Raw genomic sequence first — 25,730 nt, forward strand, 5'->3', positions numbered from 1 at the left:
ATCCCCCAGGTCAACTTCGACATCCATGTCCAATCCTACCCTGCACTCTTGGGAGAAGTACCTTGCACCTCCCATGACACTTGTCCACATCCAGGGTGCATCTGCACAGCTCTGCTTCAACATCCGGCAACCCAGCCACATCACCGTCCAACAGGGATAGTGGCAATGGATCACTGTCATCTGCAGGATGACCTTCACAATCCCCGGCCAGACTCGGGATGCAGCCCACGACCACGCCCCCAACACAACCATGTGGCACTGTCATCCAAGACCCCATTGTGCCATCTCCATGCATCTAACCTTGGCCTGGCCACCATTCTCCACATCCACCTGACTCCTGCTTGCAGGACATAGTTCGCCCACCTGGCTACACATACCTGGGACTCCCACCCCAGGACACTCCACATGATCCCTGACCTCTGCGCATGACTGTTGCTCTTCGAAATAGGTCTGTCCGCACAGTTGTGCAGGCACCCCCTCAGCTGGTTGGGCCCATCACGGGTGAGTATGGTGCTCCATGTCTGTATTGGATGATACATTGTGACCCATGTGTGTCCTGTGCCAGACTCAGACCCCGGGGTATGCATGGTTGGAGTTACTTCAAAACTCAGGCATGGTTTGACTTGCCAACACACACATGTAATGGAATAATGCTAATTGACGGCATCATCTCGTGATTTCTAATATTTTTATTGGTGGTGGGGTACGTGTTTGGGGGGATGCAATTAGGTGCTGTACCGGGGGAATAGAATCCAAAGTTCACAGGGGGAGATGGTATCCTTGCCATTGGAAGTCATCAGAGTCCATGCCACAGTCTTTGTCAACATTGGTCAGACACTGACCAGCAAGTCCATGTGGCAGAGAATGTCATTGGATGAGGTGCTGCAGTTGCGCCAGAGAAACAGGTGCCAGGCCAGGTGACCTGGGAGATGGTGATGGTCCGCTGACTCTCACGGTCTTTTGCGTGGACGACCCACCTTCCTGGGGGGACCCTCAGAAGCAGGCCGTGACGATGTCTGGGATGCTCCGTCAGACGAATCCTCCTCCTCCTGATCCCTCCCTGTGGCTGGTGGTGATCTACGCCTGGTGGCACAGGGAGGGTTGCCTATGTTTTCGGCAATCCGACGGAGTACACGGGTCATGTCCGTTTGCACCGCCACGAGCTAAGCCAGTCTTGCCTCCATCCGTCCTTGGTGTTGCTGTTGACTGGCATATTGCTCGGCCTGCACGTTCTTTATCTGGTTGAGGGCCTCCACGGCCTGGCTGATGCCCCTGGTCTCACGCCGGTATGTGTCCAGGATGTTGCGGACGTGTGACATTACCGGTTCCTCAGCTGGCTGGTCAGGCTCGCGCCTCCGCCGTCCTCCACTCCCACCACCCCTGCCCACTTGAGCCTGGCCTGCCCTTGTGGGCACGTCGGGTCTCCGGGACCCCTGAGGGATGGCATTTGCGGGGTCGCCTGCCTCCTCCTGGGTGCCCGGGGTCCGTCGTCCCTCCTGGTCTGACTGGCTGCGTTGTGTGCGAGCAGGGCTCCTGTGTGTATCCTGGGATGTGGCAGGAATGGGGGTGGTGGTTGGCACAGTTGTACCTGACGCAGGTGCTGCAGGTGCTTGGGCACCAGAGGGGCCAGGTTGGTCGGGGTCATCCACGCTGTGCTGAGAGTCGTCGCTGCCGGTGGGATCATCCTCACGCCGAGGCTGGTCCTGTGTGTCTTCCCCGCAGTGTTGGGGGGAGATCGACGACGTTGCCCTGTGTGTGAGAGACAATGTTAATGGTGTTACATGCGTCATCCATGTTTCATACATATTCAAGTTGGCACAGTTGCTCTGGGTAGTTGGATATGTCTAGCATTCCTCTCACAGTGCACTTGTGGATGGGTATGTTGCAGGGGTCAGATTGATATGTACTCCTGGTTATTTGGCCTGTCTAATGAGTGTTGGGATGCTTATTTGGCTATGGATTGGTCTTGTTGTGTTACATGTCCATTGTGGGAGTGGCAATTTCCGTTGGCTGCCCCGGGGGTGTATGCTTGTGTAAGGGGGGGTGTGACCGGGCATGCTGTTGGGTGTGGTGTGACTTGTCATTGGGTCAACCAGGTGATGTGTCTATCCCCTCATGGTGCCTGCTGGCATGACAGTGAATGTGAGTTCCTGTGGTAGGTAGGTGGCATGTGGAGTTGGTGTTTGAGTGTACAGTGGTCACAGGTTTGCCTTGTGCTGTCTACAGCAGGGCCAAGTGTCATCTACCTTGTCTGTACTTGGCAAGTCCCTGTGCATTGTGCATGGTGCATGGGTATGTCCCTTGGCCACGGCTGTCAACACTCAACACTTTTCCTATGTGTGACACACTCTTTGTTGTTGCATCAGTTTTGAACGCAGGGAGCAGTGTAGCAAGCGTGCCTAGCGAGCGCTGCAGGACCGACTTACGTGTTGCACTGTACGCGGCCAAATGTTGCTTTGTCATGTCTATTGGAGAATGCAGGTAGGAAACTTATGCATTTGTGACTGGGTTCTAACAAACACAGTGAGTGGGTATACTGGGTGTGAGGTTAGGTTTGTGCCTGCAGCGAGGATCGACTCGTGCACAGTTTGACACATGGGCCAGTGCTTTCCAAACAAACGAGGGGTGTTTCACGCACTGCCAGACCTTGTCAACATGCACACAGTCCACCTGCTGATGGGCGGACATGCCCACACCACCCAAGGGTGATTTTGTCTCCCTCTGTCTCTCTCCCTCCCTCTGTCACCCTCCTCCCTCCCTCTGTCTGTCTCCCTCTGTCGCCCTCTGTCTCCCTCCCTCTCTCTCCCTCCGTCTGTCTGTCACCCTCTGTCGCACTCTGTCTCCCTCCCTCTCTCTCCCTCTTCCTCCCTCTGTCTGTCGCCCTCTGTCTCCCTCTCTCTCCCTCCCTCTCTCTCCCTCCCCCTCCCTCTGTCTGTCACCCTCTGTCACCCTCTGTCTCCCTCCCTCTCTCTCCCTCCGTCTGTCTGTCACCCTCTGTCACCTCAGCCCAGCTTCCTGGGCACACATATTTTGCTGGTCATTCAAAGGCCATTGGCTTGTTCATGTGGCTTTGTATAGAATCTCCCAGACCCCATTGGGCAGAGTGTCTCTGAGTCTGCGCTGCAGAGGCGGTGTATGCTGACACTCTTTCATAGTGTTGCCTCTTCATTAGCTGCTGTTATGTGCGAATTGGGCCTTCATACCCATGTCATCCTGCGACGCGGCCGCCATTTGCAGGCGACACAGTACAGTGCCGGGACACACTGTTTGTATAGCTGTGCCCTAGGCCATATGGGCTGAGGGCATTGGTGTCTGCTTCTGAGTTGCACAATGTGATTTTGGAGGCCCCCCATCCCGGCATCACGGACATCCTGTCTTGTGTTGGTGTTTTGTGTGGCCTGTGACTTGGCATGGCCTTGCTTGGTGCATGGGGCATGGTGCCGATAGTGGCATGTGCATGTTGTTGGAATGTGGTTGCGTCCGGGGATGGCTTTGGGGTAGTTGCGTGCATTATCGGGAGTTGGGTTGTGGACGCGGTTCCCCCCATGTGTGGTGATTTGTTTGTGTACTCACCAGGCTCGGCGAGACCTTCTAGTCCGTGTACTCCCACCGGCGGCAGCGTGCGCATCACCTTCTCCTCCCAGGGATGGTAGTGTACCGGTCTGCGGGCCGGCCCACCTCCAGTAATGTTGGCCTGGTTGTGTTCGTCGGTCATTTTGCGGGGGACCGTCCTCCGCAGATCTTACCACCTGGCTTGGCATTCATGCCTGGTCCTTCTGATGGGCGCAACAGCATTCACCCTCTCGATGATCCTCTGCCACATGGCTGATTTTTCTGATACGCTGGTCTGTCTGACCAATGTTCCAAAGAGCTGTGGCTCGACTCTGATGATTTCGTTGACAAGGATCTCCAGCTCCGCTGTTGTGAACTTTGGACTCCTGTCTGTGGGCATGGTGTGGGGTGTGGGTGCGGATGGTTGTGGGTGGGTGTGTGTGGGGGGTTGTGAAGGTGTGTGTGTGAATGTGATGAGGGGGTGTTTGTGAAGGTGGTTGTGTGAAGGTGTGCAAGTGTAAGGTGTAGTAAAGGTTGAAGTGCTGTGGGTTGTCTGTGGGGTCTGGCAGCAGTGGGTCTGTTGCAAAGGCTCATGGTTTGTGTGTGTGGGCCCTTTTTATTGGTCCATTTGTGGGTGTGGCTGTGTTTGAACTTTGGGTGGGTGTGTTATAAGGGGTGGTTGTGTTTTGGGCCTCTGTTCACCTGTTTGGCTGTTGCAGGTCAGTGTATAGGGTGTATTTGGGCTTGTTGGACGTGTTTTGTGGTGTTGTGCGATTCGAATTGACTCTCCTTGTGGTGTTTGGCAGTGTCCTGGTTCAGTACGTGTGTTTTTCTCGTCTGTGCAGTGCGTACATCGGCCATGTTGTTGTACAGTGCTCACATTTGCTATGGCTTGGTACGACTCGTACATGCACACGGCTGGGTGAGGGTGCTGGTGTAGGGGCCTCGGGTAGGGTGCGTACAGGCACGGGCAGGGTGTGGGGGTCTGGGGGTACATGCCGTACATACGTGAAACCAGGGTACGACGCGTACATGGGGGGGCTGGGTGTATGGGGCGTACATACGGGGTGCTGGGGGTACGGTGTGTGCCCCCACCCCCATATGGACTGTGCGTACCCCCAGCCCCCGTATGTACGCGCCATACACCCGCCCCCGTATGTACGCGCCAGACCCCCAGCCCCCCCTATGGACGGAGCGTACCTCCCCTCCCCCAGGTACGGAGCGTACCACCACCCCCCATAGGTACGCTGTGGACCCCCCCAGCACGTAACGCACCGTACATAGGGGGGGTGGGGGTACGCCTCGTACCTACGGGGTGGTGGTACGCTCCGTACTTAGGGGGTGATGGTACGCTCCGTACCTACGGGGGTGGTGGTACGCTCCGTACCTACGGGGTTGATGGTATGCTCCGTACCTACGGGGTGGGGTGGGGGTACGGCGCAGACATGGGGGGGTGCTGGGGTACGGCGCGTATGTGGTGGGTGTGTTGGGGGGGTGTTCGGCGCGTATGCGGGCAACTATTTGGACGTCTCCATAGTTGCTATGGGAGTTCGCACCGTACGGTGTTTTTTCCATACGGTTGTGCATTTGGACGGACGGGACGGATCGTACTTGCGCGCTCGGGCTTCAGTTTCCCGATTTGTAGGTAAAAATGTCCGGGGACGTGTCGGACACTATTTCCGACCCGAGGACGTGTCGGGGTATTTTCCAAATGCGATTCGTATGGATTTTTTAACATGCGAATCGTACTTGCCAGTTTGTACGGGACTTGTACGATTCGTACGGTAAAAAAACCGGATACGATTCGTACGGGGGAAATTTTTAACGGATCGGAATCGACCCCTTAGTGTCCAACATATTGGTTTTCAAAATATCTGTACTTTCAGGGTCATTTTCTGCTAAATATTCAATTTCTTGAACAGATTTCAGTACCCGATTTCGCATTCTTGCAAGACCTAGACTCACCCAAATGATTCTTCTACTTTTGGAATATAGACTTGCAGATGATAACCGATCTGAACATTCATATGCTCCAATTTCACGATGCGATAACATTTTCAAACTGAAACTGTATAATTTCTTACTTAGTCTTCTCATGAGAAATCTCTTCCCACATTTCTTTCAATTCAGTCTTTTCTGATTTAGTAATGTAAGACGTTACATATCGAGCAACAGCAATAGAATTGTCTGCAACATACTGAATATCCATGTTAGCATTCCACATGGATAAAATAACTGGGTTGTAGTCATTTATGTATTTTGATTCTTTGCTTCTTCTTAAGTTGTAGGTGTTTTTCGGAGACTTTCTTGTGATGGTATGTCGTACAGCTGACATGAAACTGTTCACTCTTCCTTTCGCTAATACAGGACGTGGAAATCCAAAACGACATTTGGTATAGAACTTATCCTTTGACTTGTACTTTCGTCGACAGTATTTTCCACACCTATGGCTTTGAAATCGTAAGACTTGTTCTTTTAAGTTTTTGTCTTCTCTGCTATTTGGTACAGTACATGTAGCATAATCTTCAATGAAAGACAAAACACTTTCATCTGAATCTGTTCCAAATTTGGGGGCATCCTTGACCCATAACAACATATGTATGTGAGGAGCACCTTTTGCTTGATACTCCTTTCTCCAAAAGAAATCCACAACTTCTCCAAGAGGAGGATTCTTTTTATTGCAGATGAAAGACATCATTGCTTCAAATCTATGATTGAAATATCTGCATACATTGACAGGATCCAAAGAGCACAATTCTCCAGGTGTCTTGTATTCAATATTATTTATATTGGAATTTGCCTCCCGAAGAAATTCAAGTAAATCATCCCAAGCGTACTCAGCACAGCTTAGGGTAAGAAACCACGTAGGAGTTCCCAAGTTCCGTAGCATACATTTCAGCTCTCCATGTCGACGGTACCAATATTCATTAGTCCCACGCTGACATGCCATCAGATTAATCAACTGAGATTCTAAATGATCATCTCTCTGATGCACTTTATCCATAAAATCCTTAGCAGTTACATTTTACAGATGCATTCCAGTTTTTAAAATGTGATTTACTGCATATGAAAGTCCAGACAAGTCACTTTCAAACAGAAGATGAAACATATAAGGGATGCATTGTCGAAATCTTGGATCTTCTGTATATAATCTTGTTGTCCGATATTCCGATGCAGGAATCTGCACAGGACGTTCATCATATCGTCCACCTTTTCCTGTTGGAAACAGTTGCGGGAAACAACGAGCTTCCAAGCTCTCTTCCCATACACTCATGGGACTTCCTGTTGCTTTTTTCATTTGAAACAACTCAATTGTATTCCCCATCACCTCTTTGGAATGAAGTGGATGTACACTGTAATGTTCATAGATCTCTTCACATCTGGACATGTGCACTTTTTAAATTTGTCCACTTAATGTTTCACTATCTTCTGCTAAATCTATTTCTTCTTCTCCAACAAACACATTTTTATAGTACTCATTATTTTTTATCAGATACAATGATGCCTTTTGCACTTTTCTAACATCCACTAACTCTTGCCAGATTTTCTTATTCTTAGTAGGAACACCATTAACTAGAATGAATAGTGGCTCATTTTCTGCATGATCTACACCAATAGTTTCAACATTTTTCCTTAAATCTAATGGTAAATACACAACTCTTCCTTTCAATCCTCTTTGCAACTCTGATGGAGGTAATTTACTTGTTTTGGGCTCCATACGAACAATAGCCTGAAACGGGTTGAACACATTGTATCAGAATAGACTCATATGTATTTAAGTCAATCAGCTCTGGAGGAATAGCAACCAACTCTAGATTATTATGAACAGCTCTATCAGGCATTTTATTCTCATCTAATTTATTATAACAATATTTGCAAATACGCTGCTCACATCCCAAATCAAAACAATCCTCTACCAACAAATAAGTTGCAAATTCCATCCACTTATCATTATCTTCTATTTCACTTTTTAAATACAGATTGACACCCCTAGTCTGATTTTTTATAATGACTTCGCCGACAACAAATACAAGAAACATTTGGTCTTTCACCTGAAATTACCTTAAACTTTGTGATTTCATCCTCAAATTTTTCTGTAATTACAGATTCTACATTGTCTTCAACATTTTGTTCTACTAATGTGTCAGTTTCTTCACTCTCTTGCTGAGGCCCAAAGTAACAAAACTCAATATCCTCACAGACCTGCTTCACATCTGAAACTGACCCACGCAAAAGAGCACTGTTCAACTCACTTTAGTTCTGGACTTTTTGCACAGTACAACCTTCTCACTAACTTCCGCATTTGAGTATGATGTACTGCCAGCATTCTGAAATGGTGAAAAACACTTTCACAAACTTTCCTAGAAAGACAAGCCAGAGAATTACCTTGCAAACCAGTATGTTTTCTCACTCTGCAAGGGTCTAGTGCTTGCAACAGCTTAATCTTTTGTTTTACACTTTTTTTAGTATAGACTCGCAAAAAACTACATAATTTTTCAATAGATTCCTGTCGTACACTACAAACACTACTGCAATCCCAAGTGTACACAAGGTTTTTAGCACGTCTCACTAAAACTTCATCAGCTATCACTTCTTCTGCATTTCTTTCAACCATTTTCTCTTTCTCCATTGGACAACCATCACTAACCTCATAACCTCTAGTGTCAACTGCATACAATAATATTTCACTTAGTGAATAACTCTCTTCATTAAAATAAGGCTCTGAACTAGAACTGTGTTTCCATTCTCCCAAAAAAACATCACAAATTTTTTTTTTCTTAATAACTCTTTTCCTCCTACTTTTGGCCTTCATTACATGGATTGGTTTATCTAGTGATCGAATTCTGTTTAACACTAAAATAAACAGTTTCCTTTTTACTTCAAAAGCCTTTTCCACAATGCTTTCAATATGCTTCTTCTTTTTATAAAATAAAGCTCTCTTTTTATATTTCTTCACATCTTTCAGCAAATTATGCACTACTCTCTTGTAAAATATTTTTTTGCGTAATTCCTTATACTGATTTTGTCTTCTTTTACCATACTTAATCTCCTTTGACTGAACATTTGCTTTTTTACTTTTCCTCTTATTTTGATTTTTTTCCTTCCTTAAAAAATTATTTGAAGTTGCAGCATTCTCTACATTCTGTTTGCTCCTACAAACATTTTTAATAAATTGCTTCGTAATCTTACCAGAAGATTTTTTCCTTTTAGCCACATTATCTTTTTCATTCAATACTTGTGGTTCATGTTTCTTCAAATAATCCTCCTGTCTCTGTTCTTTTCTTTTTCTTTTTTTTTCTGGCATACTTTCTCGATTTTAACGTTGAAAAATAGTATCTGCAAAAAAGAGTCACAAATAAATGTATATTAATAACTTTCAAATTTACAATATTCCATTACTGTTCAAACACATTTTATATAAAAACAGACTAAAAAACTATAGCCCTGAACCACAAGTGTGACGATGATTAAAACACTACATACATAATGCATACTACTTTGAAGCAGTTCATGCCCTAAAGCCTACCTCACTAAAAGACTACATGCTAACTAACTGAATGATTACAGTACTAAAAAGAGACACACTTGGTGAGTAACAGGGTGTTTGCTAGAAGTGTATGAATACTAACTGGGGAATTGAAGCTGCGAAAGACAACCGTGTAGCTGATTAGAGAACTGAATGCATAGTCGATAGGAATTTAAAGCAGTCCATGTGCTAAGGCCCGTCTCACTGCATGAGTACTTGGGTACTGACTGAATGATTAGACTACAGCAAGGAGACTGCCTGGATGAATTTATAACTGGTAGACTTTTCGCACAGGGAATGAATTAGTACTTGGTACTAAAAAGGTCACTAAAAGACTGCAAAGGGAGTGACAAGATGTTTGCTGGACTATATGGATATTGACTTGGGAATTCAAAGTATAAAAGACTAATCTCTTGGTGATTAAAAGACTGCATGCATAGTGCATAGGGGTTTGAAGCAGTCCATGTGCTAAGTCCTGGCTCAGTGCATGAATACTTAGACAGTAACTGAATCATTAGAGTACTAGAAAGAGAGTGTCTTGGTGAATTTATAAATGTTTGGGTTTTGGCACTGTGAATGAATTACTACATGGTGCTGAATAGGTCACTAAAAGACTAGAAAGAGAGTGACAGGGTGTTTCCTGGAAGTGTATGGATACTGTCTAGAGAATTGAAGGTGTGAAAAACAACTGTGTAGGTGGTTAGAGAACTACATGCATACTGCATAGACATTTCAAGCAGTCTATTTGGTAATGAATGGTTCACAACATAAGTACTTAGAAACTGACTAAATCATCAGACTACTTCTAGGACAGTGCCTGGGTAAAAATTTTACATTTTCAGTTCTGGGGCAGTAAAGACAATACTAAATGGTACTGTACTTTAGTGTCAATGCCTGACTAATTTAATCAACACATAAGCAAAGACTGCCTTCTAATGCTACTAAAACTTGACAACATGACAGGTTTTAAAACAGTTATCTGTCAGCAAATACAAGATGTTACCAAACGCTTCTCTGACAGTGGTTCCCAAATGCACACAGACTCACAGTGTGATTCTAGACAAGCACCACTATCCCTAGGAGTTTACCAAAACTCATTCACTACAGTGGAAGAGGTAAGGGAACTGCACACAATCTACATATTTCACGACGCCACTTTAGTGTCAATGCCTGACTCATTTAATCAACACATAAGCAAAGACTGGCTTCTAATGCTACTAAAACTTGACAACATGACAAGTTTTAAAACAGTTTTCTGTCAGCAAATACACAATGTTACCAAACGCTTCTCTCACAGTGGTTCCCAAATGCACAAAGACTCAGTGTGATTCTCGACAAGCACCAGTATCCCTAGGAGTTTACCAAAACTCATTCACTACACTGGAAGTGGTAAGGGAACTGCACACAATCTACATATTTCACGACTACACTTTACTGTCAATACCTAACTCATTTAATGAAAGCATAAGCCATAACGGTCTTCTAATGCTACTAAAACTTGATAACATGACCGGTTTCAAAACAGTTATCTGTCAGCAAATGCACGATGTTACCAAACGCTTCTCCACAGTGGTTCCCAAATGCACACAGGCTATCTGTGTGATTCTAGACAAACAACACTATCCCTTGCACTATACCAAAACACATTTCTTCATCTACAAGGAGTACTACATTTTACTGCAGAAACATAACTCATTTCACAAATTCATAAACCATAAGTGGTTTCTAAATCTACCAAAATATAAGAACTGCATAGTTATCTGTCTACAAACACATGAAAAAACACAAATCCTTATCACAAAATGGTTTCCACATGCACACACACTGTCAATAAGATTGTAGAGAAAAAAAAATACTCCCTACACTTTAGCAGAAAAAATACATTAGTCTGATTAAAATAAAAATAGTCTACATACATCCCCTCACAATTAAATAACTCACCTTTCAAGATGTTTTGTAGATTAAGAAGTAGATCAGTCACACACCAGATATCAGTCACACACCAGATTTTATTATACAGAATCTCTGCCCTGTGCACCTGTCAGCAGAACCAAAGAATGGCAAAGTTTCCCTCTTATTTTCCACACATATACATGTAAACATCAAATCACATTCCTTCCCACATAAATTCAAAAGCAAACACACATTTTTATTAGTTAAACATTTCAACCCTTTCCAAATGACATAAACTTCAACCCTTCCCCCAATCTGCCTTCTGTCCGTTACCATAGAAACATGTCATGGAACACTGTACTGAGCACACAGGTCACAAGTTCAGCACACACAATGTTGCTAATCAAAACAGCAAGTGTGCTTGACTTCTCAACATATCAGCTTATCATATATAATGTTCCTTTCACGCACTTTTTGTTAACCAATAAGAATCATGTGTTTAAAAAACAGAAACATGCACCCTACCTTTCAGTGTAGAAGGTTGTTAAACAACCAATGATTTCTTGTCTTTTTTCAAAATTGCATCTTAGCCACCATTTTAGAAACATCTTACTTTCCAAACTGCCATTTCATTTACAGAGACCATCTGAGTGCATCCAGACCTCCTTACAAGATGCTTACAGTGTGGATTGTGGGACACAGCTACATTTTCTGGAGCCAAAGGTATGCAGAAAACAAAGGCATTCACAAAGACCTAGGTTTGCCAAATGTAGACATTAAATGGATTCGACAGAGAGGGTTAAAGTGGCACCAATTGATGCCATTGGTGAAATCCTTCATGCAAATCCAACACCCTGACCTCATAATAGTGCACTGTGGTGGCAATGACCTAGGCTCTTTGACTGGGGTAGGTCTGGAAATGCTTATGAAGGACACCTTTGCACAACTGATTTTACTTTTCGCTAAAACTGCCTTTGTGTATTCTAACATATGCCAAAGGCAGAAATGGAACTGGTCCGATCATTTTTGTCCACAGATTGAGAAAGCTGGGAAACATGTGAATGAATCTGTTTCTGCTTTTCTCCGAGACTACAGAATGGGGTCCATTTACAATAACAATCTGCGCTTTCATATGCAAGAGATGTATAGGAGAGATAGAGTACATTTTACTGATGAAGGAAACAGAGTCTTCCTCAACAACTTTAAACTCTGTATAGGTACTTACTTATAAGAACCAAAAACTCTCAATGAACACAACGGCTCTTTTTAGAGCCACTCAAGAACAAAACACTTAAGCTTAATCTTTATTTCCGAACAATTTCATTTTTTTTTCCCTTGGATTCGCAAACCCACCGCGAGCGAATTCGTGCATCCAACGCAATAGAATGTGTGCACCGTGCGCGCATTTCGCCGCTTTTTTTTTTTTAAAAAGGGGGGCCACAGGGGGTCCTTGTGGGACCCCCCTAAGCAGATCTAGAGGGTCAGAGTATTTCCACTCTGCCCCCTTTATATCTTTTACACACTTATTCCCCTTCCATCTTCAGCCTCGCTTCTACCGAGGCAGAAAATGGCCGCCAACAGTTCCTGGTTTCGAATGTAGAGAGACGCTTGACAGCCAATTAGCATTCAGCGTGCGATCGGGAGGGTGCGTGCTCCGTTCGGTGAGGGTGCGCTTACGGTGCGGGTATGGTCCGCGGATCCTCCGCGGCCATAGATATCACTAACTTTTTTACCCTAATTTTCTCAGGAACTAATGAACAGATTCACTCCAAATATGCAAAAGGCACGAGTCCGAACTGAGGACTACCTCTTTTCCAAATTTGGTGTCATTCCGTTCAGCGGTTCGGGCTGTAGCTGCGACAACAGATCCTATGGGAAATTGCATGGGGAAAACGCGTTTTGGGACCCCCTATTTTCTCTCCCCCCGCTTCACGAATCACCGCAAAACTTTCAGGGTAGGAGCGGACTGGAGCTGGCCAAAAGTTTGGAAAATTTCGCGAAGATTCGTCAATCGGCGCCAAAGATATTCCCAATAGAATGTTGCGGATTTCCTATGGAAAATAGGTCCTAACTATAACTATCTACTGGCGACCGCCAGTAGATAATATATATATATATAGGTTTCACACATGTTATAGTTAGCTGGACATTTCACTCGTACAAAACCATTGAAATTCCCCCGTTATAGTTAGTTCAGCTAACTATAACTCACGCGCCCGCAATCCACTGCTGATGACGTCACATATTACATCACTCATGACATGGTCAGTGACATCACTCATGACATCACTGATGACATCTCAAATGACATTACTGATGACATCACTGATGACATCATCCATTGAGTATGTGTTTCTGAACAGTTTTAATATGTTTAATAAATATAGGGAAAGGCCTGTTGAAGAATGAGGGGGTGTACAAGTGTGTAAATGGATGATTTTCTGTGGTGTGCGTAACTTACTCTATAAGTGTGTCATTATATGTATCTTACTGCAGACTAGTGACTTAACTGTGTAAATGTCTGTATGTGTCTGTGTGTTGGTGTCTAAGTGGCTCCATGGTTTTGTGAATAGCTATATGAGTGTCTATATGGGTTATTGATTGGTTGTCTGAGTATCTGTATGGTTGCCTGTGTGTTTGTGTGGGTAGGGTGTGTGTTACTCTGTGCATAGATGTGTGAGTGGGTGATTCTATGGATGCATGGTTTTAAGAGTGCATCTGTGAGGGACTGTATGGTTGGATGAGTGTATGTATGGGTGTGTTAGGGATTGAATGTATATCTCAGCGGTACATGTGTGACTAACTACATATGTGAAAGGCAGTATATATGTGTGTAAGAGTATATAAGTGGGTATATGTGAGACTGTGTGATTGTGAGAGTGGCTGTATGGATGCGTGTGTGCTTGTATCAATGATTGTATAAGAGCGCAAGAATGTGGTACTATTTTTATGAGTAAGTGAACTTGAGTGTGTTTAACTGTATAGGTGAGTAAATAGGACTGTGTTTAATTACTTGCACGACTGACTAGGTGTGTCAGTACCTCAATGGATGATTGGCGGTGTGTGAGTGTCTATATAGGTGTGTAAATGCATATGATAGTCTTGTATGGAGTGACTGTAAGTATGAGTGACTGAAAAGGTGAATGAGTGGAGTTGTATGTAGACCTAAGAGTTAATAAGTGAGTATGTAGTTATTGGTATTGAAGTACGTATGTAACTCTGAAATTTTCAGTCGGTGTTTGAAAGATTATGTTAGGGTGTGAGAAGATGTGGTAATTTTTCACATGGATGACGTCATCAAGGATGTCATCAGTGATGTCATTTGAGATGTCATCAGTGATGTCATGAGTGATGTCACTGACCATGTCATGAGTGATGTAATATGTGACGTCATCAGCAGTGGATTGCAGTCGCGCGAGTTATAGTTAGCTGAACTAACTATAACGGGGGAATTTCAATGGTTTTGTACGAGTGAAATGTCCAGCTAACTATAACATGTGTGAAACCTATGGTTTTTTCAGTGAATTTGCAAAGTTTTTTAAATGCTAATTCCTAACTATAATGTGTGTGAAACCTATGGTTTTTTCTGTGAATTTCAAAGGTTTTTTAAACGCTAATTTATGAATGTTTTATTATATATATATATTTTTTTTTTTAACAATATGCTACCTATGTATATAATTATAGATTTACTGTATCCTGCAATATGGAATGGCTCACCTTTTTTGAAAAATGTTTAGATATAGTTGAACAGCATAGTTAATATCTTCTAAAAACCTGTAAACATTTTATTTATTTTTGTAAAGGTTTTTTTACCGTGCGCTTACGGTGCGCGCATGGTACGGTACAAGTACGGTGCGCGCACGTAGTTTGCATGCGTACGTGCTCCGTCTGCGCATGCGTACGTGATTTACGTACACATGCGTACTTTGTCTGCGATGCGTACACGCGTGCTCCGTACGCGCATGCGCGCGTGTTCTTTTTGCGCATGCGCGCGTGCTCCGTATGCTGGTCCGCCGTACGCGCATGCGCGCGTGCTCCGAATGTGCGCGTGCGTCGTAAGCGCGTGCTCCGTACGCGCATGCGCACGTGTTACGTACGCGCATGCGTGCTTGTACCGTGCGCGCACTGTAAGTGTACGGTGCGCACATGGTAAGTCATGTGATCAAGAAACAACACTTTTCATTGGTTTAAAGTACTTTCATTTCCAGAAACTTCCAACACCACACCCATTCCCCTCATTATTACTTCTGATTCCCTGGGAGAAGGAGCTGAACTGTTTTTGTGATACAATGGCAGAGCAGCAGTCATCTTCTGGGAGTGAGCAGGAGAGCCTTGTCAAACAGAGACAGAGGAAACAGAAAGATTCTTTTGTCTGGCAATTTTTTACATTTCCACAGGGGCAGAAGAAAGTGAATGCTCCCAAAGTCACCTGCATTCTTTGCAAACATGTCTTATCTAGAGGAGATCCTAAGAAGAAGTACTCTTTTAGTATCTACACTATGATCAGGCACATTAGGGATGTACATCCTGTGACTTATGCTCGAGCTACTAGAGAAAACCCTCCTACAGCTCAGCCGAGTACATCCGCAGCAGCTCAGCCGAGTACATCATCGGCAGCTCAGCCGAGCACTTCTTCTGCGGTGGCAGCTTCACCTTCTTCTGCTCCTCTGGACATTCACCCTCTGTTTGAGAGGGTGCATATACGTTGCAATACGTGTTATACTCTTCTTGCTTTGGGGGATACCAGCATTCCCCTAATAGAGAACAAGATACGGCAGCACATGTGCGGCACCGTATGACTTTTGCCATTCTTTCCTTCCTCTGTCCCTCTATTAACACAACGGCTCTTTTTAGAGCCACCTAACATCTAAAAATTTTTTTTTTATCATTTAAAAAAAAAAAAATCCCCGCTGCGCGCGCACGGTGTGCGCACCCCTTGTGTTTTTTAATAAAATAACATGTTTTTTTCACCCTTCATGGTCCTTCAGGGACCTCCTGTCAAAAGGTAGGGGGTCAGGAACTCTGTACCCTGCCCCCTTTTCACGTTCTCCACCTTTTTTTTTAAAGTGAAACACACTTTTTTTTTTGTTGCATATTTTAACCCTTTCTAAATGATTTCTACCCCCAACATGACTTCTGCCTGCTAGCATAGCATTAGATCATGTAACAGTTGTGTGTGCAGAGACGTCAGAAGTTCATCACATAATGTTTCTAATCCAAAGAGCAAGAGTACATTTCACAGATAAAGGGAACAGAGTCTTCCTCTTGATCTTTAGACACTGGATCGCTACTTACTTATAGGTACCAAAAAACAATCAATTAACACAATGGCTCTTTTTAGAACCAACCAACACCCAAACACTTAATCTTTTTTTTTAATTCTATTTTTTATATGATTTTTTTGTCGCATCTCAAACGAGGAGAAATAAAAACATTTCTCCTCGTTGTGCTTCGCAACACCACCTCTAGGGTTACTTAGCATTCACACACATCTCTAGAGTTACGATTTCTCGTAAACCTGGAGATGTGTCTAGTTCTTTGTGTGTTGCGTGGGAACACCCAAAACAACACCCATGGAACGCCCCTTCAACGCACACTGCTGCGTGTGAAGTGGCTGTATTTACGAGGAGAGGAAAAGTCACGTAGGGTGGCTTTTCCTCTCCTTGTAAATATGAAGGAGCTCCCTGCGCCACGAGTACGTTATGAAAAGTGATGTAGTGGTGGCACAGAGGCCTTGTTAATCTGCCCCAGAGATGTCATGGAAATTAAGGGTAAGACAGACAAAGGGAGAGAGACAGAATCAGACACAGAGAGCAAGGAACTGAGAAGGAGTAAGGCAGTTAGAATGACTGAGACACATGGAGACAGGGAGAGATACATGTTTGAAAAAGTAGTGATGGAGGCAGTAAACCTAGGGGAGTAGTAGAGAAGGAGTGAGGGAGTTACGAAACAGCAGTAAAGGAAGAAGACAGAGAGAAGGGGAATGAGAAAAGCAGAGTGAGGAGAAGTGGAAAAAAGGGAGCATGAAAGTGAAGGGGTGAGAAATACAGATATTTCAAACTTACCTGACCAACAAAATAACTTAATTATAAATAAATGGGTTTTTTTAATTGCTAGAAAAAAGGATTAATTTTCCTAAATTTTCTTTCTCGATCTGAAAAAAAAGAAAAAATGTATTAATATTTAACAATACATTTAAGAATACAGTACACATATTTTCATATTTAACAAAGTAATTGTTTGCCCTTTTTTTTGCTGTTTTCAGAATATATTGAATTTCACTGCAAATTGTGAAACCAATTGCATTCATCACTTAACAGCGGGCAAAAAAATTAACAATCTGAAAGATTGTTTAAAAAAAGCCCTGAATCTCTTCTCAGTAAAACATACCTTGATAGAAATGTAACATATATAATAAAAATACCTTCTAAGAACAATAACTATTTGCAATAAATAACGTCTGTAAATCTTGTTGCTTTAGCACATACACCAAAATAATATCTGTCAAAGAAGTCCACAAGAGAAATTTTTACCTTTCCATGAGGCCAAATGGTAATTTTTAAATTCTTTTTTGGAGAAATAACCAATGGTAATCCAATAAAATCGAAATAATGGTTTGTTCAGATGCTGCAATTCGTATCTAAAATTTTGGTTTTAGAAAAAGTAAGTAGGAATTTGGTAATTCTGCAGGCAAACGTTGCTTGAAAATCAATTGAGAATCATTACACAGTGTCCAGCCTTTTTCACATTTTAGATAAACTGTGTAATGACCAGAAGTTATAGAAGGTCCATCATGGAAAATTATTGCAACTGCAACAAAAGTTTTTCCAGATATTGATAATTGATGTCCTGTAAACTTCTTTATTAAAGTGTCCAATTTTGTACCATCAGCTCTACAACGTTGCATCATTAAAATTACATACTGTCCATATTTATTTAAAAATAACGTTGATAACATGTCTGATTTACATTGAGAACATTCCATGTTGTGATTGGCATCTTTAACTAATTTACTAAAAGTCACTGATTTACTCTCTGGTAATGTTAAATATATGAACCTTTCAGAATCAACATTAGAGCTGCATGTGTTCAAACAGTTTTCACAACTATGTTCCCATTTATAAGAGAGACCAAACATATTTTCTATTTCTAACCCTTCATCTTCCAGTACCATAAGCATATACATCAAGAATTCCTGTGCATCTTGCTGGACATTTTGAGTAAACTGTGTACATCCTGAACATACATCTAAAAGTTTTCTAACATCAGAAGCACTTTCTATTTTAGTTTTATCATTACTCAGCTTCTCAAAAAGAAAACTCAGCAGAGAACAGAATCTTTTTTCATGATTTAGTATTATCTGCTCTTGCAAACTTTCAAGATAAAATACAACATTCAGCACTACATTAGCGTAGCAGTTGACACCAGAGCTATTTTCAAAATGACAACCAACAACCTCTTCAACATTGTCCTTTTTAGGTCTCGGGACCATCCGGTCGGCAGACCGGAAGTCCGGAGATTTAATGTCTTTGAGAAGAGGGGCTTGCACCAGCCCCTCTTCTCTCCTGTTCTCCATTGGCTGGCCTCTTAAATGCTGGCCAGCCACTGGAGAAGAGGTCCAGTCACTCCGTTGAAGCCCCGTCCTTTTCGGATCGGGGGGCGTGTTTTTTCGTTGCTTTTCGCAGTGCGTGTTTGTCTCTCCTCCAGCCAATGGCAAGAGGAGAGAAAAAGAAACACGCCCCCGAATCCGAAACCGAGGCTGCGTTTCTCCGAGGCATTTCTGCTTGGCCTCGGAGAAAGGCGGTGGTGTCCCGGCGTCCGGACGCATTTGTTTTTTCCCCTTTTGTTGTAGAACATGCCATTTGTGCTTACACCTTCAGAAATGGAATGCCCCCTAGCGGTGTATGTTTAAGATTAGCGTTTTATAGATTTGTTTGCAAATACTGCTCCTGCCCATAAATCTGCATGAAGTCCGTTTCTCCTTGTTCCTTTTGATGGCGGCCTTGTTAGGGAACAAGGCGCGAAGGGCTCCGGGATGGATGTGAGGCCGTTTGAAGGTGAGTAAACGCACCCCACTGTCAGTTGGACGTGGAAGGGACCCCGCCGGCCCCTTCTGATAGCCTGCCTTCTCTTGTTTTGCCAATTATGCCTCCATGCCATTGATGAGTTTATTTTATGTTTTTCTTCAAAACAAAAAAAGTGCCCAGTTCTGATGCCGCCGGAGACCGCTTTCTTCTCGCGCTGGAAGCGCAGAACTTGAAACGCGTCTTTAAAGTCGACGCCTGGGTCTGGGGGTGTCGAGGTGAGCACGAAACAGAAGGGGTGTTTGAACCGGCGCTGTGCGCTGCACCCAGGTGCCCTTTTACCACTGCCACGCTTTCATCCGGCATCTATCTAACGTTTATGACTCTCAGTGAAGATCCGGTGGTACAGTAGGCGCTGCCATTGTCGATTTAACATCAATGGCCCCCTCCGCCCCCTTCTGATAACTTGTCTCTCTGTAGTGGTATTGATAAAGTGTTCGTTTAATTATTTTTCTTCACAAAAAAAATCAAATGTTTATTTCTCGATCCATCGGAGATCTCTTTCTTTCTAAAATTAAAGATTCTTTAAATTCCACAGCTGGGTCAGTGGGCGTCAGTGGTGAGCCAGGGAGCAGCATTAGTTTTTGACCCCGTGAATTATGCGGCACCCACATACCATCACCAGACATGACCCCCTGCCCCACCCTCCTGTGCATTTGATGGCTCAACTCATAATTTTCTTTGGATGCTAACACGACACCCAGTCAGTGCGACTGTGAAAGGTCGGTGCTTCATGGGGGGTCCAGCTTAAACTGCAATTCGGATCGGACCTTTTCTTATCATTCGTTTTTCTATTATCAATCGTTTTTCTTTTTGACGGTTGATTTTAATGTCAGATTCGTTTTGCTTAAACAATTTGTTTTGAATTTAGTTAGACTGTGTAACATAGTGCTTTGTTTTGTATTTAGTTAGACTGTGTAACAAAGCGCTTTGTTTTGTGTTTAGTTCGACTGTGTAGCATAGCGCTTTGTTTTGTATTTAGACTGTAACATAGCGCTTTGTTTCGTATTTAGTTAGACTGTGTAGCATAGCGCTTTGTTTTGTATTTAGACTGTGTAACATAGCGCTTAGTTTCGTATTTAGTTAGACTGCGTAACATAGCGCTTGCAAGGCTGTGCCTCTTACACTGACCTGTGTGAGTGCGTACCGACCTAGGAGGACAGCGTCAGCTCTGCTACCGGTGACGTCTACTTGCCCCTCTCACTCACAAGGTACACAGAGTTTACGCCCCTCTCTCTCAATCGCTTCCCTCCCTCTCTAGCTGTTCATCTCTCTTACTCTCCTGTTTCCCGCTTGCTTTCGTGCTCCCTCTCTTTCGGTCACTCTTTCTCTCTTTCACATTGTCTCGATCCAGCTCTAGATGTGTGGCTCTCTCTTCCTCTGCTCCCTTTCCCTTCTGCTTTCTCTCCTCTCTCTTTAGCTCTTGTTCACTTTTTTTCGTTCTCTCTTTACCTCCCCTCTCACTTCATTGCTATTTCTCCTTCTTTCTTTTTCTTACTCTCGCTCTGTCCCTTCCTCTCTCCCTCCCTCTCATCCTCTCTCCCTCACTTCCTCTCATCCTCTCACCCTCTCTTCCTCTTCCTCTCTCCCTCTCTCCTTTACTCTCTCCCTCCTTCCCTCTCTCTGTCCCTTCCTTTCTCCCCCCCTCCTTACCACCTTTCCTCCCTCCCTCCATCCCTGTCTCTCTCTCCTTCTCTCTCACCCTTCCTCTTTCCTTCCTTCCTCTCTTCCTCCCTCTCACCGTCCCTTCCTCTCTCCCTCGCTCCCTCCTTTCCTCTCTCCATTCCTCCCTCTCTCCCTCCCTGCCTCCCATTGTCCCTCCCTCTCACCGTCCTTCTCTCTCTCCCTCCTTTCCTCTCTCTCTCCCTCCCTCCCCTCCTCTCTCCCTATCTTCCTCTCTCCCTCTCTTCCTCTCTCCCTCTCTTCCTTCCTCTATCCCTCCTTCCCTCTCTGTGCACCTTCTTTTTTCCCTCCCTCACTCTCTACCTCCTTTCCTCACTCCCTCCCTTCCTCTGTCTCTCGCTCCCTCCCTCCCTCCATTTCTTCCTCCCTCCCTCCCCCGTCCCTCCCTCTCTCCATCCCTCCCTCTTTCCGCCCCTCCCTCTCTCCCTCCCTGCCTTTCTCCGTCCCTGCCTTTCTCCGTCCCTCCTTCTCTTCATCCCTCTCTCCTTCCTTTCCTCTCTCCCTCCTTCCCTCTCTCCTCCCTTCCTCTTTCCTTCCCTTCCTCTCTCTGTTCCTCCCTCTCTGTTCCTCCCTCCCTTTCTCTCTTCCTCCCTCTCTCTGTCCCTTCCTCCCTCCCGCCTTTCCTCTCTCTTTCCCTCCCTGCCTCTCTGTCCATCCCGCTCTCCCTCTCTTCCTCTCTCCCTTCCTCTCTCCGTCCCTTCCTCTCTCCGTCCCTTCCTCTCTCTGTCCCTCCCTCTCTCCCTCCTTTTCTCTGTCCCTCCCTCCCTTCCTCCATCTCTCCCTCCCTCTCTACCTCCTTTCCTCCCTGCCTCAGTGCCTCCCTCTCTCCTTCCCTCTTTTCTTCCCCCCTCACTGTTCCTCCCTCCCTCCCTCCCTCAGTACCTCTCTCCCTCCCTTTCTCTCTCCGTCCCTTACGCTCTCCCTCCCTCCCTTCCTCTCTCCCTCCATCCCTTCCTCTCTATGTCCCTCCCTCTCTCTGTTCCTCCCTCTCTCTGTTCCTCCCTCTCTCTGTTCCTCCCTCATCCCTTTCTCCGTCCCTCCCTTTCTCCGTCCCTCCCTCCCTCCTTCCCTCCCTCTCCCCATCCCTCCCTCCTTCCCTCCGTCCCTCTCTTCCTCTCTACCTCTCTTCCTCTCTCCCTCTCTTCCTTCCTCTATTCCTCCTTCCCTCTCTATGCCCCTTCTTCTTTCCCTCCCTCACTCTCTACCTCCTTTCCTCCCTCCCTCCTTCCCTCTCACGCTCCCTTCTGCTTTCCTTCCCTTCCTCACTCCGTTCCTCCCTCTCTCATCACCTCCCTCCCTTTCTTCCTCCCTCCCCCATCCCTCCCTCTCTCCATCCCTCCCTCTTTCCGCCCCTCCCTCTCTCCCTCCCTGCCTTTCTCCGTCCCTCCTTCTCTTCATCCCTCTCTCCTTCCTTTCCTCTCTCCCTCCTTCCCTCTCTCCTCCCTTCCTCTTTCCTCCCCTTCCTCTCTCTGTTTCTCCCTCCCTTTCTCTCTTCCTCCCTCTCTCTGTCCCTTCCTCCCTCCCGCCTTTCCTCTCTCTTTCCCTCTCTGTCCATCCCGCTCTCCCTCCCTCCCTCTCTGCGTCCCTCACTCTCTCCGTCCTTCCCTCCGTCCCTCCCTCACTCCATCCCTCCCTGCCTCCCTCTCTCCATCCCTCCCGCCTTTGTGTTACCACTTCTGCCCTTAATCAAAGCTGCCACTTTGGGAACATATCTCCAAGCACTGACATTTAAGAGGAGAGAGCAGTAGGCCAATGTCATGAGCAATACCAATAGCTCTAACTTTGACAATGCCGAGACCATTGCATTGTAAATGCTTGTTCTTTTTGCTTGGAATCACATCACTCTCCTTTTGTTTTCTCTTCTGTACATCCTCATTACAGATATTCTCAATTCTCCTTTTCCGACAAACAATACGTTTTTCAAACACAGGATACTGACCTAAATGAGGAGCATAGCTTCTTCTTAATCTATTATATTCCTTTACACAGTTTGCATCAGCACTAACTTTTGACTCATCAAAGTCTATCATGAATAAACCAGATATATTTCACGCGTGACAAAGCAACATATGCCATACCTTCTTCAAACACAGTAGATCCAATGTTTACAAAAGCACTATCTACAGTTAATCCTTGAGATTTGTGAATAGTTACAGCATATGCTAGAGAAAATGGAAACTGCTTCCTACGTACATATGTCTTTCACAAGCAAGAAACGAACTGAACGACGACAAATGTCTTTAACCTCTTCAATCTGATCAAATATTTTTTTTTTAAATTCAATTCCATCTTTTTTCTGGTAATTAACAAAACCCACAACTTTACCCATAGCTCCATTAACTAAAGCTTTTTCTACATCCAAATTACATCTTAAAATTACTCGACAGTTCATACATACATAAAGATTTTTTTCGAAATGATTTTCTCTAGAGAATCCAATTTAGTCGTCAATTTGCTTGTCAATATAATAGTTATTCCTTCATGTTGTATTTTATCCACAGCTTCCATTTTGACAATCTCTTCATTTTCCAATTTCAAAAGTTCTTGATTGACTATAGAGCATTCATGTAGCAATTTTCTTGCATATTTTCTCTGGAACAATTTGTTCTGTTGGGAACAAATTACATAGCAATCGACTCTGTAAAGCTTTTCTGCCATGTTCTGTGAGTAGTCCAATTCTGATATCTTTGAGAATACTTGCATAATCATCATCATTTGCCTGCCGCATATTGGTAATGAGTTCTTTATACTGAAAGTATGTCCAAATATTCACATTACCTATACTTCCTAACGACTTTTTCGTGTCTTCATGTGTAAGAGTTTGAAATACTGGTTGTCCTTTAACTGGAGTGAGCTGCAGAAGATCCCCAAAATCTATAACATGTTTTCCTCCAAATAGCACGTCATAGTTTGTCTTTAGAATTTGATGCATTCTTAAATGCACAAAGGCAAGCATTAAGTTTGATACCATGCTTACCTCATCAATGATGAGAACTTTCATTTTTTTCAATACTCTTGCAACTTCAAAACATGCTTCTCCTGTTAGCTTGTGGTATTGTATTTTGTTCTCATGCTCTACTGGTAACATTAGCAAACGATGGAGGGTAATTCCTTTTATGTTATATGCTGCTAACCCAGTTGGAGCAGTAACAACACAAGACAAAGTTGAATCTGTTTTTTCTGTAGGTAGCTTCTAATTACTTTAATAAAGAAACTTTTTCCAGTTCCGGCTTGTCCACTCACATACATTCTGATTGGTTCAAATGATGAGCATGAGCACTCTTTATTTTCATGTAGTAATCCATGATCAATTTGTTTTGTGACTTCCTCATAAATTTGTTGTTGTTCATCATTCAGCTGCTGTTCCAAACTTGGTAAGTTTATTAAATCTTCCTGAGCTTGATTCATAGCTGTTTCCACTTCAGCAGTAGCGGACCCCCCCTCCCCTAGCGCCTTGAGACCCTCCGGGTGAGTAGTGCGCTATATATAAATGCTTTGATTGATTGATTGATTGATTGATTGAGTCATGGCTATTGCAGCTTCATTTTCTACGATTGGTTGTCCTAGGGGATCTTGACTGAGCGTCCCAGAACTTTGACTGTCTTGAGAACTGTCTCTAGCTACTTCAGCTGCAATTGTTACTTCTTGTTCAATTTCTTCGTTTAACATTTCTACATAAGTTGTGAAAGTACTGCATTCGATGGTATCTTTGCATGCATTAAAGGAATCTTCATAGCTTTGAAAATGTCCAAGTAATTCATCCTCTGAGCGCCATGGTTTAAACAACTGTAAAAGTGCTAAGTGGTAAAATTCCTTCTTGTCAGTAGTGTTGCAACTCAGCTTTCTGTGATTAATCAAACTTCCTTTTGTTTGTTTTACCAAACATCCTTCCTCACCAATGACTTTATATTTTCCATTGTTGATGTCTTTTGTTGCATTCCGTTTATAAATGTAGTTCTGCAGCACTTCATAGAGACACATGTTCTCAAGATGATGACTTCTCTTTGGGTAATATGTGTCCAACATGTTTGTTCTTAAAATGTCTGTACTTTCAGGTTCGAACTCTGCTAAATATTCAATTTCTCGTACCCGATTTCTCATTCCTGCAAGGCCTAAACTTACCCAAATTATTCTTCTGGATTTGGAGTACAGACTTGCAGATGATAACCTATCTGAGCATTCGTAGGATCCAATTTCTCGATGCGATAACATCTTTAAACTGAAACTGTATAGCTTTTTACTGACAGTCTTCTCGTGAGAAATCTCTTCCCACATTTCTTTCAATTCCATTTTCTCAGATTTAGTGATGTAAGATGTGACATACCGATCAACAGCAATAGAATTGTCAGCTACATACTGTATATCCATGTTAGCATTCCACATGGATAAAATGACTGGGTTGTAGTCATTTATATATTTGGACTCTTCTTTTCTTCTTAGGTTGTAGGTATTTTTAGGCGATTTTCTTGTAATAGTATGTCGCACAGCTGACATAAAACTGTTTACTCTTCCTTTTGAAAGAACAGGTTGTGGAAATCCAAATCGACATTTTGTGTAGAATTTATCTTTACTTTCGTCGACAGTATTTTCCACACCGATGACTTTGGAAACGTAAAACTTGCTCTTTTAAGTTTTTTTCTTCTGTGCTTTTAGGTATAGCACATGTTGCATAACCTTCAATGAAAGATAAAACTGCATCATCAGAATCTGTTCCAAATTTTGGGGCATCCTTGATCCACAACAGCATATGAATATGAGGAGCACCTCTTGCTTGGTACTCTTTTCTCCAAAATAAATCCACAACTTCTCCAAAAGGTGGATTTTTTTTATTGCAGATGAAGGACATCATAGCCTCAAATCTATGATTGAAATATCTGCAAACATTAACCGGATCCAATGAGCACAATTCTCCTGCTGTCTTGTATTGGATGTTTTCAATATTTGAATTTGCCTCTCGAAGAAAATCCAGTAAATCATCCCAAGCGTAC

General features: G+C 43.8%; 1 protein-coding gene across 1 annotated transcript in view; it reads left to right on the forward strand.

Annotated features, from left to right (window-relative positions):
• The window catches only part of LOC146871466 (ubiquitin carboxyl-terminal hydrolase CYLD-like), an 832,861-nt gene that overhangs the window by 257,291 nt on the left and 549,840 nt on the right, over positions 1–25,730 (forward strand). The window lies entirely within an intron of this gene.

The sequence above is a fragment of the Triturus cristatus genome, chromosome 1_1 (genome assembly GCF_964204655.1).
Source record: "Triturus cristatus chromosome 1_1, aTriCri1.1, whole genome shotgun sequence".
NCBI lineage: Eukaryota > Metazoa > Chordata > Amphibia > Caudata > Salamandridae > Triturus > Triturus cristatus.